Genomic DNA, 16,329 nt, shown 5'->3' with positions numbered 1-16,329 from the left:
CCTATTACCTGCAACGGGGACTGGTGATCACACAGCAAAGTTAGATTATGGAGGGACACTTGTGCTAACCATCAAAAAGTTGCAGGCTTGAAGAGACTGGATTAGAGACAGTCATATCTTAGCAAGCTCTGCAGTCCAGGGCAAAGAGACATGGTATAATGAGAGGAGACAGGCATGAGAGTAAAAACAAATCTAGTTTTGAATGCCACACTGCTCCTTATTAGCTGAGTGCTGTTCTGTAAAATCTTTAATATTTTGGAAACTCAAGTTATTTATCTAAAAGGCAAAAATAATTTTCATTATTGTAGGAATATCATAAAGATCAAATTAGAACACAGGAGAAAAATATGGTAGTGACTCATTTAATGTTCTTTTGTAGGTAAAGAAACAGGTATTCTCAAAAAGTAAAATTAATTAAACAGGAAACCAGATTCCCAGTTATTGATCACTCTACAGACCACCTCTTTGTGTTTGTGCAGATCCCACAGCTGACGATGTGGGTCCCATGTCCCCATCTGTAGTTCATCAGCTCCCAATTGGTAAATCAGCATGTGTTGAATAAATGACCAGACATAGGATGTGACAATTGGTGTCCTGAACGCTGATAACTGCTCCAGGGTTAACATTTCCTGTTTTCATCTCAGCCCAAGATTTTTTTCAATATACTAGAAGATATATATATATCTTCTAGTATATATTTAATATTTTTGGTAGAAGATATATATATATATATATATCTTCTACCAAAAAATATTAAAAATGTAGCTCATATGAAGTGACAAACACTTTTTAGACCTCAAGCCTTCTATAAGAAGAAGAAAAATGTCCCAAGATTAATGGGATAGAGAGCCCTTCACCCAGAGTTCACAGGTTCATATCCTCTTTGGTGAGGTCAGTACCAAGTCATTATCACCTGATGGCTGTTCACTGACCTATGTAAAATGAGCTGGAGGTCTTATTTCCTTGCATAGAAGACAATGTCCAGATTAAATGAAAAGCAACACTGACACCAGCATCATAACAAAACAGGTGTCATATGACAACTTGTAATAGGAATCTAAGTGTTGATGGTCTGTTTGGAGAAGAGAAACACATCTTCCCAGTAATGCTTTCTGTCCATCACATTGGGGTCATCTCAGGGAGAAACCTGACACTGACGTTACGCATCTTTCTACCTAGGAAGAAATTCTCTCCTAATTTCTTAAAATATATTTAAATTGTACACATTACAATACACTTTCATTTTTAAAACATCCTGTTATCCACTTTGGTGCACTGGCTCATTCATCATTTCCGATGGATCACACAGTTGCTCATCGTCACAACCTTGTGCAGCCTGATGTGACCATGAGCTTGTGTTTGACCACATAACTTGCCCATGAAGGAAGCTGTAAATAGGACCATAGAGATAATTGTTTGCATATTGAGAAGTGCCTTTTAGAAACTCAGTCACAATATACAGAAGTCCTATGTCAATGGAGAAGGCACATAAAAATTCTTCAACTGGTGGCCCCAGCCATGGGAGTGGGGTAATTAGGAAGAACCAGCTCGCAGGCAACCTGCCATCTGGTAACAAACTCATGAATGACTCCATAATATACCATGGAGTTTTCATCACTGTTTCTGTCAGGCTGTCTCAGTTCATTTGTGCTGCTAAAACAAAACACCCGATACTGAGTATTTTATAAAGAACAGAGACTCAATTTCTTGCAGTTTTGGAGGTTGGGGATTTCAAGATCCATTGATCAGCAGATTCAGTATCTGGTAAGAGCCCTGGTCTCTGCTTCTATGATGCTCTCTGATCACTCTTCATCCAGAGGGGAGGAAAACTTCCTCACGTGGCACATGAGTAGACAGAGATGAACCCTTCACGCAAGCCCTTTTATGAGGACTTTAACACATTCCTGAGGGCTCTACCCTCATGACTTGGTTATTACCTAGACGGCCTCATCTCTTAATGCTACCACATTGAACATTAAGTTTCTACTTACGAATTTTGAGCGGGGCTGGGGATGTGGCTCAAGTGGTAGCACACTTGTCTGGCATGCGTGTGGCCCGGGTTCGATCCTCAACACCATATACAAAGATGTTGTGTCCTCCAGGAACTAAAAAATAAGTATTAAAAATTCTCTCTCTCTCTCTCTCTCTCTCTCTCTCTCTCTCTCTCTCTCTCTCAAAAAAAAAAAAAAAAGAATTTTGAGGGATATTCAGACCATAGCACATGCCTCATTTGCTGTTCCACAGAAGTGTGAGCAAATAATTGGTCATTATTTTAAAACATCAACATCTAGGGTGGTTTGTTATGCCTGATACAGAAATTAATATTCTGACTCCACTTGAGATACAGCATTCGACAGTTTTTCACTAAGTAACTTCATGTTCTCACTATGGTAATTGAGATGATGCAGCAGTGAATAAGAGAAGTGAGATACTTTTCCAGAGAAGTAAAAAATTGATGGCCTATGGCACTAGTTTGTCCTACGGATGGGCCATGTTTCACTCATATGGTTGTTTTTCTAATATTGATTTTAAAAAATTGGAAGCATTTACATTAAAACTGGGAGATTCAGCTTCTATTTCACCCTAAGAGAAAATGGAATCTGGTACAGCTGCACTTGGGTAAACAAGGGCTGCCCACACTTCTCCACACTGGGCACAAGCTCTTGAGGGCTCACCATCCCCATCACTCCTGAGCTGCACTTGAACTGAAGGTCAGTCATCTACTTTTTCTTCCTCTTTTTCCTACAGGTTACATGCAAACATAGAAGACTTCTTAGCTTCATACAAGATCTACTGAAAGAGAACAGTATGATCCCAAGAGAAAAGAGAAAAAAATTGCATTGGGCATAAGTGTAGCACTGAGCCACGGAAGATCACTAATTCAACCTTCTGAAGTCAAGCAACCCATTCCCTTAATTCTACATTAAAAGTTTAGGTCATCCACCATACCTTAAGATTTAGGTAAGTCAGACAATGTGACCATCATCTAGGAACCAGCATCAATTTTTTTTTATGTGCCTATAGATATCCTATGTTCCAAAATATTTGTGACATCACAAATGTCCTGAAAACCACTGGTTATTCAAACCTGAGCCCCATGGTCTAGTCAAGCAACATAAAACGTAAAAGAAATATCAAAATCCTCCAGATCATCAAGCTCCAGAAGGGAGCTCCACTGGAGAGGACGTCCCACTGACCCGCTGCTGCTGCCAGATCCAGTCTCTCTTACCCCTGGCCCAGAATCTGAGCCTTCTTCAAGATTAGAACCCAGGGAAAACCACATTTTCTCTAGAATACTTAATACAGTGTTGCTGAGAGAAAAGAGATGTGATCTTGTTTTGGGCTCACAGTATACCACATAAATGAGCGCCTCAAATGACTATCTTTTTCTTGCTGTATAGGGAATAGTGTGCCTGGGAGTGAAGGCAAAATGAGAAGGCAGAGCCCACAGTCAGGCGCAGAGAGAGCAAACTGAGGACAGGTATTATGGTGTCTTTGTAGCTTCTGATCATTACAAGCAACCCTTGGCATCCTTAGGGTTGGGAAGTAAAACCTCCATCTCTGCTCCTGGATCCTCAATCTCTCCTCTGGGATCCTTCCTGCTTTTTGCGTTCAAAACTCCCTTTTCTTTCAGAGAATCCAATTACTAGGCTCAGACCCACCCTCACTCAGTATGGCCTCATCTTAACCTGATTACATATGCAAAGGCCACGTTTCCAAATAAAGTACCATTTAGAGGTACCTGGGGTTAGGACTTTGCCATATCTTTCTCAGGGATGCAGTTCAACACAAAAAGTCTATAGGGTATCCATTCTCACTCTGAACTAGTTATTTACTGATCTTTCAATTTCATTCTGCTTAAACCATTGTGTTTTTGTTTGATTGGTTACTTTTTCTTTTCTTTTCTTTCTTTTTCTTTTTCAAAAACAAAATAGTTTAAGCCTACTGAGCACTTTTCTGGCAGACAGCACCCTTGATAATCCTCTTTCCCAGTGTCTGCAGCTCTTTCCAGGTGACACGGCTTTAACTACAGTGACCTTTGGCTCCTTCTGGAACCCTGTCAGCTCATTCCCCTCTCCAGGCATTTCTTCCTGACACCGCTCTACTCCCACCCAGCCGCTATGTGGATAGTTCTGGTATTCTTCAGCATTTTGCTGAAGTGTCACCTTCTCTTTCAGGCATTCCCGGGCCACCTTAGCATTCTGGAATTGACAAGTACTAGGCGCACAGTGCTTTCATCTGTTCTCTGGCTCCTTGAGTTGGAATATCAGCCTCGTGAAAGTAGGAATGCTCATCTCCACTGTTTCCTGCTCTATCTCCATTGCCTTTGACAGCAGCAGGCATATAATAGGGTGCTGATAAACCTGTATTGAAGGGAGGAAGGGGGGGATGGAGGAAAGAAAAGTGGGATGGAGGGAAGGAAGGTCAAACCTAGAAGTCAAGGCCTAGGCTGTCTGTCCCCAGAGTTAACACTTTTCTACACAACCAGACCATGCTAACCTGTCTCCCTTGAACTGGAAAATGAGCCTTTGGCTCCAACCTTTGCTTTCAATATGTGACATGAACTTCATTAACTAAGTATTTCATTTTGAAAATACTCAGTGCTCATTATGTGAGAAGGTCAGCCATTCCCCAGCAAAGAATATTAGAAGAGATTAAAGGCGACGCTTTGGATTGGAATGTGCACTCTCTCCAAAACCACCTCCCAGGAGGTGGACAAGCAGAGCTGCAGCCTGAGACACGCACTAGGGACCAGGCTTTTGTGGGTCATTTTTCAGCAGCACATGTAAAGTATTTCGCTCAGGGTCTGGGGAGAGGAAGCTCTCAGCACGTGTGTGCTGAATAAATAAACATGGACACGTGTGACGTGTGATGAGCCAACAGCATCTTGGAGGTCTCCTCTATGATCTATTAGGTCCCCATTCATTTCTGTGTATATCCAGGAGCATGACTGATTCCACTCTGTTCTCCTGAGCTCATGTCATAAGTGAACCAGCTCTGAGGGTCCCAATGCACCCCTTCTCAGAGGCACCTCAGGGCAATCTGGCCAGTGTAGGTACCTTCAGCCTTAGGCAGTGTTTAAGGTTGAGTTGGCTTTAATCAACGTAATTTCAATTTCAAGGGCGCCTGAATTCACCCCTTGTTGGTTTTCCCCTCCATTTTCCAGGTCCCCCATACTGGACCTGCCAAGTAGAACCAGTACTTCAGCATCGGCTCCCTCAGAGTCCAGCAGAGTTCAAAGATGCAGGCCCTGGAACAAACCTCCTCCTGGCTCCAGTAGTTAATTTATAACTCGGTCACAGCTTATGAGGCTGCATAATTCAGCTCACAACAGTGGATGTGGGGAGAGATCAATCACTTGTGATTTTAGTGCACTTCTCCAAATGCAAGACGAGTTGTATTTTCTTTCTTTTCTTTGATGGAGAATAGGCACCCTGCTGTCTGAAGTGTCTGAGAGATCAGAGAAGGAAGTGATCAATTGTCCTGCAAACTTACCTGGAGTGCACCAAAACAACAATGAAGCAGAGAGAGAGAGACTTTGTTCTTTCTTTTCCTATCTATTTTTCACTCCAACTGCAGGGGCCAGAGGACTGGAATATTTTTATAAAACTTGTTTTAAACCCAACATGATTACTCAGAGACACGGAGCCATATATTCATGGTGGAAAGAGAATTCCCTGGAAGAGCCGGGGCTAGAGTCAGGAGAAGGAGGCACTTGTCTTGGTTTCAAACGGTAAGGGGACACCAAGAAACTCAGTCAACAGGATAAATAATATTGTAATTCAGTATCTGAAAAGTTCAAAATTAAGTCCAACCATTTGCAATGAACTAAATTTTAGCATATTAAGCAAAGACAAGGTTAATATTGCTTTTTCCTTTTGCCTCAGGCTGCAGTATTGCTCAGTAGGTCAAGTTTTTCTTGCAGTTTTTGATATTTTGTTCATCATGAAATCTTTGGTGTAACTTTTAGTTTAGTAAATACTAAATGTGATAGATTTATGTTGTTTATTGAGTCTTTTTGGCCCAATTATTTATTTATTTATTTATTTTTCACTTAGATGAGCATCTTGGTAGCTTCACCTTATCCTGGTCCTGGCCCTGTGTAGTAAATGAGAAGGGAACTTAGAAGAGAGGGACATTTCTGGAGAGCCTCACTCCAGGCAGGAGATCATGGAGATTTTTTTTTTTTTTAAAGAGAGAGGAGAGAGAGAGAGAGAGAGAGAGAGAGAGAGAGAGAGAGAGAGAGAGAGAGAGAGAATTTTAATATTTATTTTTTAGTTATCGGTGGACACAACATCTTTGTTTTATATGTGGTGCTGAGGATCGAACCTGGGCCGCACGCATGCCAGGTGAGCGCGCTACCGCTTGAGCCACATCCCCAGCCCCAATCATGGAGATTTCACAAAACCTCTGAGATACCTTCAAGGTCCCTGGCAGTATCCCCAGAGATATTTGTCCCCAGAGATGCATCTCTGAGCCACTCCTCATCAAATCTGAGGAGCTTGAGACTCATAGGAGATGGGATCTAAAATCATATTAATAATAGCACCTACTTATTTAGCACATCTATATACTAGACACCTTTATATGAGTAACAGTGATAATGTTTGAAAAAATACCCAAACTAATGCATTTTAATTTCCTTATTCTCACAGGTCCTAAATTTTTATGTTCTGTGGCCAGGAAATAGACAATACTTGACCTCATTAGCAGCACAATAAACTTGAAAGTCAGGTTTGGAAGACTGGATTAATGATGTAGATATTAAGAATATAGTCATAGGTTAAGTGAATGCAGTTCACTTATCAAGCACTACTCTTAAGAACTTTGCATATATAATTTCTATATTCCTTTAATGACCTCATGTCAGAAAAAGTCTAACATTTCTTTCCATATTGGAAAACTGAAGTGATTATGATTTCCTCACATGGTTGAGACTGCATGTGTTCAATCCTCATATCACAGAACCTCTCTGGTAGAGAGAGTGAACTATTGAAAGAGAAGCAACAAGTCCACTCTGACTCTGAGAAAAGTGAAAGAAAAACAAGCAAGCAATCGTCAGGATGTGCAATGGTATGCTGAAGTGACAACAATTCTAAATACCTCTCTTTAAGTTTAATATCAGAGACTCAATGACTAAGGTCTCACCAGGCTCCTGTCTTGTTTGCAGAAACTTAGTCCACCAGGTTGTTTCCTTCTCAGGGCTTCAACAGTCCCATGAGGTGTCAAGAATCATCCCAGTAAGAAGAGAGAAGGGGTATTTCCTGCCATAGCCCCAAAGTGATTGAGGTCACTTCTGCCCCTATTTTATTGTCCTCCCCAAAAAAAGCAGTAATAAGAGGAATTGCAAATAATCAGTTTTATACGTCTAGAAAAGAAAATCATACTGGACATTGAGGGTTATTAAGAGAAAGGTGGGAGATGATTCTTCCATTTTGGGGTTCTAAAGTTTTGGAAGTAGATAACTACACGGCACTGTTTATTCTCATTGTTTTTTTTTTTTTTTTTTTTTTTTTTGTACTAGGGATCAAACCAGAGAAGTTCCTATGGATCTTGAAAATTTTAAGGAATGGTAGTGGTCGAGGGTTTTGGCTGGTTAACATGCAGAAGGACCCACAGCAAGAACACAGCAGCCCTCTAAACAAGGCCTGAAGGAAGAACTCCCTGGGCCAGGGAGGAGACAGGAGCCCTTACAGTAAGTCAAGTTTCTGCATTTCATAGAAATCACAGTAAGCGCCACTCAGTGACAGAGCACAAAGGAATCCCATCAAGAGGTGGGAGAGGCCACACCTGTCAGGCTGCAGACCTCAGCACCCGACCCACTGTTCCCACCCTCCACACAGGACACTGCTTTTTCCAAGAGAGAAGCAGGGGATAGTTAAAAGACACCTGAGACTCATTTTTTGTAAATAAGACCAGGTGATGCCCAAAGGAATGTGTGGTAGGCAGAACCCAGGTCTTCCCGAGTGTGTGCATGCCCTTGTGCACTCCAGGGGGAGCCTGTGAGCATGTTACCTCGGTGCTGGGAAGGTCTTACAGATTCCACTGCGGGGACAGAGGAGGCTGGGATCATCCTGGGCTATCTGGGTAGGTTCAGTCTGATCTTGTGAGTCTTCAGGGGAGAGAAACTTTCCAGTCCATGGTCAGAGAAAGCTTGACCGTGGAAAGAGGATCAGGGAGATCAAGAGGGTTGGATTCATTATTGGTTTTGAAAATGGAAGAAAGAAGCAAAGAGGGAAGGAGGAAGCCTTGAGTTGCCAACTCTGGAAATTGGAAATGCCCCTCAGCACCCAGCCAGCAGGGGCCTGGGGATGCCAGTCCTTAAACTGTGAGGCAAGGAATTCTGCAACAACCTGAGTGCAGGAAGCAGATCTCCTCCAGAGCTTCTGGAAACAAAGCAGCCCTGTGTCAATGGAGTGAGACCTGCACTGGACATCTGACTGCCAGGCATCCAGTTTTATGGTTATAAGCCACTCAGCTTGTGGTAATTTGTTACAGTAGCAACAGAAGATGAATTCAAACCCTTTAGATCACATCGAACTAAAGTCAACTTGTATTGTTTTTGTCTACTACCAGGTATTTGAGGGTTCATGAGAAAAATTAAACAAAAAAAAATTTTTGTTTGTTTTCTTTATACAATTGAGAGAACAAATTGTCATAGGAACAATATTGTGAACCTGCTACATATACCTTTATTACCTCATTTTCACAATAACCTGCCAGGCATGCACTCTTATGTTTATTTGTAGATGCAAAATTGGTATTTAGTTAGGTTAAGTGAAGCATGAGGTTTCACTCTACTAACAAGGGGTCAAGGTGGGGTTCAAGCTGAACTATCTGATGACAGCACCAGGTCTCCTGATCTCTCATGAGATCGTGTTGCTGTTTCCTTGTCCCTCTGCTTTAGAGACTGTATCCCTCACATGCTTCCTCCCCAGCTACGTCTAAAATGCAAACCTGATTATTTTTCTTTGCCGAGGGTGAAACCTCAATGAACTTATAATAATGCTGCTCAGGTACTCTGAGCACAAGTCTTCCCTATTGTGAACAAGGACGGCGGCAGCTTCAGCTTTTGCAGAACGTGGAGAAAGGGAGATGGGGAGGGCACCCTTCTATTTATGTTGTAGCTATCAATTTACTTGCATTTTATTATACAGAACTGGTTAAATGATTGAATTATCTGCAAGGAAGACCTATGTAATCTTTCTATTCAGATAGAACTTGTTTTTGTTGTTCTTGTTGGAGAGCACAGCTCTTGGAGGGGCAGCCAGCAGTCTCTGCCACATGTCTTGTGAGGAACGGTGGTTTGTGTGTTCCTGGTTAATTATAATTATGGGTTGTGCTATCTCATGTCAACTATGCTAATGCTCGGAGAGTAAACAAGTGGTTTAGCAGGGTCTCCACACAGAAACAACTAATTGAAGATGATGCCAATAACAAAGGCTCAAGTGAACAGGAAAATGACAGAACTGACAGTTTTGCTCCAAGGTTTTCTTCAGCCACAATCATGGATAAAAATAATGCCAATCCAAACAGTGCAGATAGTCAGACAAAAACCAACCAACCAACCAAAACCCCCAAATCATCCAGAAGGGCATTTGAAATGTAGATTCACATTCATTTCCATCAATATAAGACATTAAATGTAAACTGTGAGATGATTAATAGATGCACACATGATCATTCATATTGCATTCCTTGTTCTGGATTATTATACTTATAAAATTCTGTGTGTTCATTGGTTATCAATTATCCCATGTAACATACACTAATCCTTATGAAATGAACTTATGAAGTGACTACACATTATAATTCCATTTTAGTATTAAAGAACTGAAAAAATATGTAAGTTGTATATAGTAGCTATGATGCCATCACAACTAGTAAGACATTTAAACATATTGTTTATGTCATTTTTATCATATCCTTTTTATGTCCACTTTTACAACAAAATTATATTAGTATTTTAACCCAGATATGAATTTCAAAACCTTAAAAAGCATGCATATATTGAAGATATATGCTTACAATATTTAACTCACGGTTTGCAATTCTGTAAACCTTGCAAGAACTGATCAATGTGGTCAGTTTAATCATCAAGGATACCTTTACAAGAGAGAAAATGTGGTACTTTTCTTTGGCCAGCCTTGGAAGCCTAACAATGCCTCTGACATCTAACACCTTCACTCCACCTTTAAGCTTCTTCCATTTCCAATCACCTCACCATGAAAGATGACATTCTCTGACATTTGGGGTTTGACATGAATCTTTTGATGTCTCCCATGAAAATCAAAATCACTGAGGATTGACAGTTAATGCTGCTAAACCCAGCCATGAGAAGATACGGGACAGTTTTCAGAGCATCTGTTTCAATAGAAGTGGGGATGCAGATCAAGAGTTGGATCTAACAGGAAGGGGAGGGTCCTTGCAAAGGGATGAGGAAAATAGCAATGAGAACAACCCAGCTCTCAGTGTTGCTCTTGCCTTGAGAAAAGAGGGGTTTCAACTCATAGACACATTTCATTGTTTCTAGTTCTGAAGCTTAAGATTTTGTCACTCTGCAAATCTCTTCCTTGCTTTTTGCTCAGCTTCCTCATGTTTCTCATCTCTATGGAGATGAGCTTCCCCTACTTCGCAGTATGTGTATAGGTAGAATGCAGGCATGTACACAGAGGCCAATTTGAAAGTCACAAATACTTGTGTGTCCTGACTTTTATTAAAAGATGATGAAGTCTTGGATATTAAGAAATTATAGAACCTGAGTGCAGTGATGCACGCTTGTAATCCCAGCAGCTCAGGAGGCTGAGGCAGGAGGATCATAAGTTCAACTTAGTGAGGCCCTAAGCAATTCCATGAAACCCTGTCTTTAAATAACAAAATATATAAAGGGCTAGAGATGTGGCTCAGTGGTTCAGTACTCTGGGTTCAATCCCTGGTAACAAAAAAAAAGACAAAAAGAATTTCAGAAAACATATTTGATAATCTAGAGGGAGAGATTCATATATAGAGAGAGAACATTTTAGAATCTTATCAAAAAACCAAGAAGTTGGTAAGAACTCATTTTCAACGTTGACATCTGGTTCTGCAAAGCTGGATGATATAACTGGGCACAGAGAGAGGGTTGAGGCTTCCATGTTATCTGCAGATAAGTTTCCCCAAAATAGAAGGTGGTGGAGGCCTAGAGGTGCACTCAGTCTTAACGGTCTCAAGTACTGAGGTCAGTAATTGTGTCAGGGTCTGAGGTTGATATATGTAAGGAGAATCATTTATGTGAAAGTTGCTCCCCTAGTTTCTGAATATTAAAGTAAGTGACAGACATAGTTCCAGCCTTCAAGTGGTGAGTGGAGAAGTTCATTATGTAAAATACTCAACCCATGGCAACATGTCCTGGTAGAGGAGAGAAGGGAATGGGCTCATTCCCACACGATGGCTAAGGTGCGCATGCACTGACATGCATAGAGCAATTGTCCTTTATAATGGAAAACATGGCCACTGACAGTTTTATGTCCCTGAGAGTCAACCAATGTCAACAGGATTTTATGGTGAATTTATAGAAGCAGGCTCTGAGTCCTAGATTAATAGACCTTCTGCCTGTGTGATAAGGGCCCATTAAAAAAGGCGGAGAGAGGACCCCCCTACACAGTCTGACTGTCAAGCTCAGGTGCTCTGAGCTGTGGGTGTTAAGTGGCTTCCTGGGTCAGGAGTCACTATGGATGATGTTTCCTTGCTGAGCAGCCCTGATGCCATCTTCCTGAGCAGCCAGCTCAGGCACAGCAGCTGTGAATTGCTGCCTCTGGAGCAGACCACTCCTCTCTCATCCCAGAACCTGGGGAAGAATCTTCAGAGATGTTTGATACTGTTGAGATATTGCAGAATAAACGAGCACCTCTGAATCTATTGTCTGGGAAGTTAAAAAACAATCCAGGCTGCCAAATTTCCAGTCACTGTGAGTAACTTACTGGTCAAGAGGAGGAAATGGACTTTATGGGCCAGAGTCATGATCGCAACAAGCAGCTCGTGGGAGCAAGTGGTCATACAAACAGAATATCAGCATGTGCATGTAATTAGAGCCACGTCTACTGCTGCAGGTAGTTAAAATGCCAGATGCCACACTGAAAATCTTTCTTTTCGATTTGATCCTTGAGAGATATTTTACTAACCCCATTGAACAGCTAGAGAAATGAATTAGAGATGCTGAATTCTATGACCCAAGGACGTAGAGCAGGGGAAGGTTTTGAACCCCAGTCCATCTGAGCTCTTCACCCTCTGTCACACACTCTTCTTTAATCCCTGTGAAATGTCACAGGTAAAATAGTTTTTTTAAAAAAAAACAAAAAGAAAAAGCCTGAATACATGTGACCACTTGTGCCCCCATGACCAGGAATAACAAAGAAATGGTCTATCAACAAATGCATTATAAAGTCACCATCCCTTGTCTGACCCTGGAGGAGCCAATATGATGGGGGTTTTTCGGGATTTTACAACACTCAATAAAATGCAGCTCTCTCAGCAGGGCCTGGGGCAGCACCACAAAGCAAGCAAGCTAACATTTCTGCCACAAAACCCATGAAAATCACACTGCATGCAAACCCTACAGGCTACATGTCTACTCCCTTTAGGCTCAGATTTCATTTTGACACCATAGGAGGATAGGTTAGGTCAGAGAACCTGTCTAACGACTTAAAAACAAAAGACAATTTTTTCAAACTTTTTATTCTGTTTGCCCCAAGACATCTTCCTATTTAATTCTCACATATATTTTCAGGTGGAGAAGAAATTATTCTAGAGACCATTTGATGTCCTTTGGCATCCAGAGGCAAAGTCTCTGGCTCAATTCTTCCTCTTCCAGCTGAGGGTGGACTTGATCTAAAATTCAGGGGCTTTGACTCCCTGTCTGGAGAACATATCTGTGCAGCATGGGCAAAGGAAAAAAGTTGGAGTCATAAAGAACTGGGTTCAAATGGAGGTGTGCCTTAGCCTGCTCAGGCTGGTGTAACTGTAGCCTGGGTGACTTAATCAAAGAAGTGTGTCCCTCAAAGACCTGGCGGCTGGCAAGTATAAGATTAAGGTGCCAGTTGAAGAAGTGGAGAGAGAGCACTCATCTTATAAGAACGTCAATCATGTCCCCATCTAAAAATAGTTTCTTCCTAATACAATCAGACTGGGAGTCTGGGCTTCTGCATGTGATTTGGGGGACACCACATGGAGTTCATAGTGAAGTCCTTCTTCTCCCCTTCCTTCCTGTTCAACTTGGAACAGTCAAATCTGTTCTCCAGTCCCAGGTCCTATGTCTCAAAATGGGCATGGTCATCGTGTCTACCCCACAGTGGTGGTGTAAGAGGACAGACAAATGAGATAGTGAGAACACAAGGTTAAAAATAATTCCATAAAATGGGCCCACTGTGCTGATCCCCACATGCTGTCTTTTCCCAAAGCAATTTACTGGGAGCCCTGGCTGGACTGAGTAGACAGGATATGTCACATTCCTCGGCAAACTACCTGTGATCTGCAGGAGAAATGCAGGCCTGAGATAATGCCAATGGGAGAAATCCTGGAGACTCGGGTGATCAGATCCTGAAACTCATGGAGATAAGGTTAATTCCTCCTAACAATAAAATCTATAAGAATGTATGGTTAAGAATCCAATTAGAACCCATCACCATGGGAGAAGGGGACCTAGAATTGTCATGGCAGTGGGCACTTGAAAGTCTGATATCATCTTGCTGTCAGTCAAAAACCAAGAGGTGGACCTGGGCTGGACTCCAGAAACTTCTCTGGGATCCCCAATAATACGGAAGTGCAGGAGGGGAACATTGTTCCTCTCTCCTCAGAACCCCCTCTCCCTCCTTTGACAGTGTTCCCTTCCCCTTTTCTTATCCCTGTAGTAGACTCATTCTTGTTTCTCTGACGTGTCTGAAGTCTTTCTGACTTGACTACAAGAATCCGGTTTGAAGGGCAGGTCTTTGCACTGGCCCAGGTTCTCAGAAGGCTCCAGCTCTGTAGCCGCAGGAGGTAAGCTGCCACCGTGTTCCTGGGGCCTTTTCTGGGTGTCCTCGCTCCCACCTCACCTGAGCACTTTAAACTCTCTGTTGCTGGGAAATCTCGGACTTCACCATGTTTGAGTGCCAGATTCTCTTGTGATAATAGAGACAGACCCTTCACAGTTCTCTCTTCCTTTCTATCTTCTCTTTCGCTGCTCCTTGAGCATAAAGAATCAGAAAAAAAAAAAAAGGCTTTTACAGTTGACACATCAGGACCCCCAGGTCTGTGGCTTGTTCACATCTCCAGAATGTGACTTCATCTGAATCAAAACGCCTGGCTGCAGCAGCCATCTGGTTTACCAGATGTGGCTGATACGCATCCTCCCACTTCCAAGGAGACAAAGTGGATCAGAGCATATGATCCATGCATAAAAGGCCCGCGGCAGTACAGTGTGCTCTTCATCCACTTATTCACTGAATAATTATTAATTTGTGGTGTCTGTGAACGTCTCTGTGCAAGAAACTATAAAATTTTTTATTGTGACGAAATTTGTTTTTTGTATGTTGGAGATAATATAACATCTTAGAACATCTTGAATATAGACCAAAAAAGAAAATCAAAGAGAATTAGAACTTGAATCCACTAATAATAGACTATTATTTTTTAATCTTTTTTATACTTTACTAAACTTTTACCAACTTTTTAATCAGACTGAATATATAATCTTTTAATTTTTTCACATTTTTTAAAAAGAGCATTATTCATGCACGCTATCTCTTTTATAAAAAAATATTTTTATTCTTTTTTTTCAGAGAAGGGTTATATGTGGTTTTATTGACTTATTTTTTTTCTTTCTTTTTAAGATTTTTTTTTATTAGCACTTTAGAGTTATGCATAGTAGTTGGGTTCATCTGTCTTGTGTTTTTAGTGAAGTGATAGTAATTAAGAGTATTCATTCTGAAGGCAGAAATGTTAATGCACTAAATCTTTGCTCTTCCCAAAGTTCATAGTCCTAACCGCCAATGTGATGGTTTTTGAAGGATGGAAATTGGAGAAGTAAATAAGTTTAAATGAGTTCGTGAAGGTGGGGTTCTCATGATGGGCAGAGACCAGAGCTGGCTCTCTCCACCCTGTGAGGATACAGAAAAAAGGCAGCTATCAATGAGCCTAGGAGAGGGTCCATCCCAAGAATGTGTCCCTGTTGGAACCCTGCAGTTGAACTTCTCGCCTCCACAACAGTGAAAACAAAATGTCTTTCTTTAAGCCCAAGTCCATGGAATTTCGTTACAGCACCAGAGCAGCATAAGACACAGACTGCTCAGGCTATTTACCTAGCTGGGAGAACTGGGTCAAGTTATCAAAATACTCTGTGTTTTGGTTTTCTCAGTTGTAAAATTAGATAATAATGGCAGATACCCCCATGGAGTTGTTAGGAGGCCAAAATGAGATATCATATACAATATACTTGGAAATAATGTTGGACACATAGAAAACTCTCAGTAAATATTTGCTTCTAACTGGTGCTCATCAGTTTCCCTTATCTGTTCATCAGAATAAACTTTCTGTAAGGACAGAGCCATACGTCCAAGGCCCTAATGCAGTATCTGGAAGATAGCAGATTTGGGATTATAACAAATAGCAACAAATGGGTTGGAATCAAACTAAAAATCTTCTTCACAGCAAAGGAAACAATCAAGTACATGAAGAGAGAACCTACAGAATGGGAGGAAATCTTTACCACCTGCACCTCACATAGAGCATTAATCTCCAATATATATAAATAACTCTAAAAACTTAATACCAAAAGATCAAATAACCTAATCAATAAATGGGCAAAGGAACTGAACAGGCACTTCACAGAAGAAATATAATGGGTCAATAAATATAAGAAAAAATGTTCAACATCTCTACTATTAGAGAAATGCAAATTAAGACTACACTGAGATTCTATCTCATGCCAGTCAGAATGGAAATTATCAAGAATACAAGAAACAATAAATGTTGGTGAGGATGTGGGGGAAAAGTCACACTCATACATTGCTAGTGGGACTGTAAATTGGTGCAACCACTCTGGAAAGCACTATGAAGACTCCTCAGGAAATTTGGAATGAAACCAACATTTTTACCCAGTTATCCCACTCCTTGGTTTATACCCAAGGGCTTAAAATCACCACACTACAGTGATGCAGCCGCATCAATATTTACAGCAGCTCAATTCACAATACCTAAACTATGGAACAGCCTAAGTATCCTTCAACAGATGAATGGATAAAGAAAATGTGGTATATATACACAACTGAATAATACTCAGCCATAAAGAGAAATGGAATTAGGGCATTTGCCAAT

This window comes from Ictidomys tridecemlineatus, chromosome 9 (genome assembly GCF_052094955.1).
Source record: "Ictidomys tridecemlineatus isolate mIctTri1 chromosome 9, mIctTri1.hap1, whole genome shotgun sequence".
NCBI lineage: Eukaryota > Metazoa > Chordata > Mammalia > Rodentia > Sciuridae > Ictidomys > Ictidomys tridecemlineatus.
Note: the sequence above shows the minus strand (reverse complement) of the source record.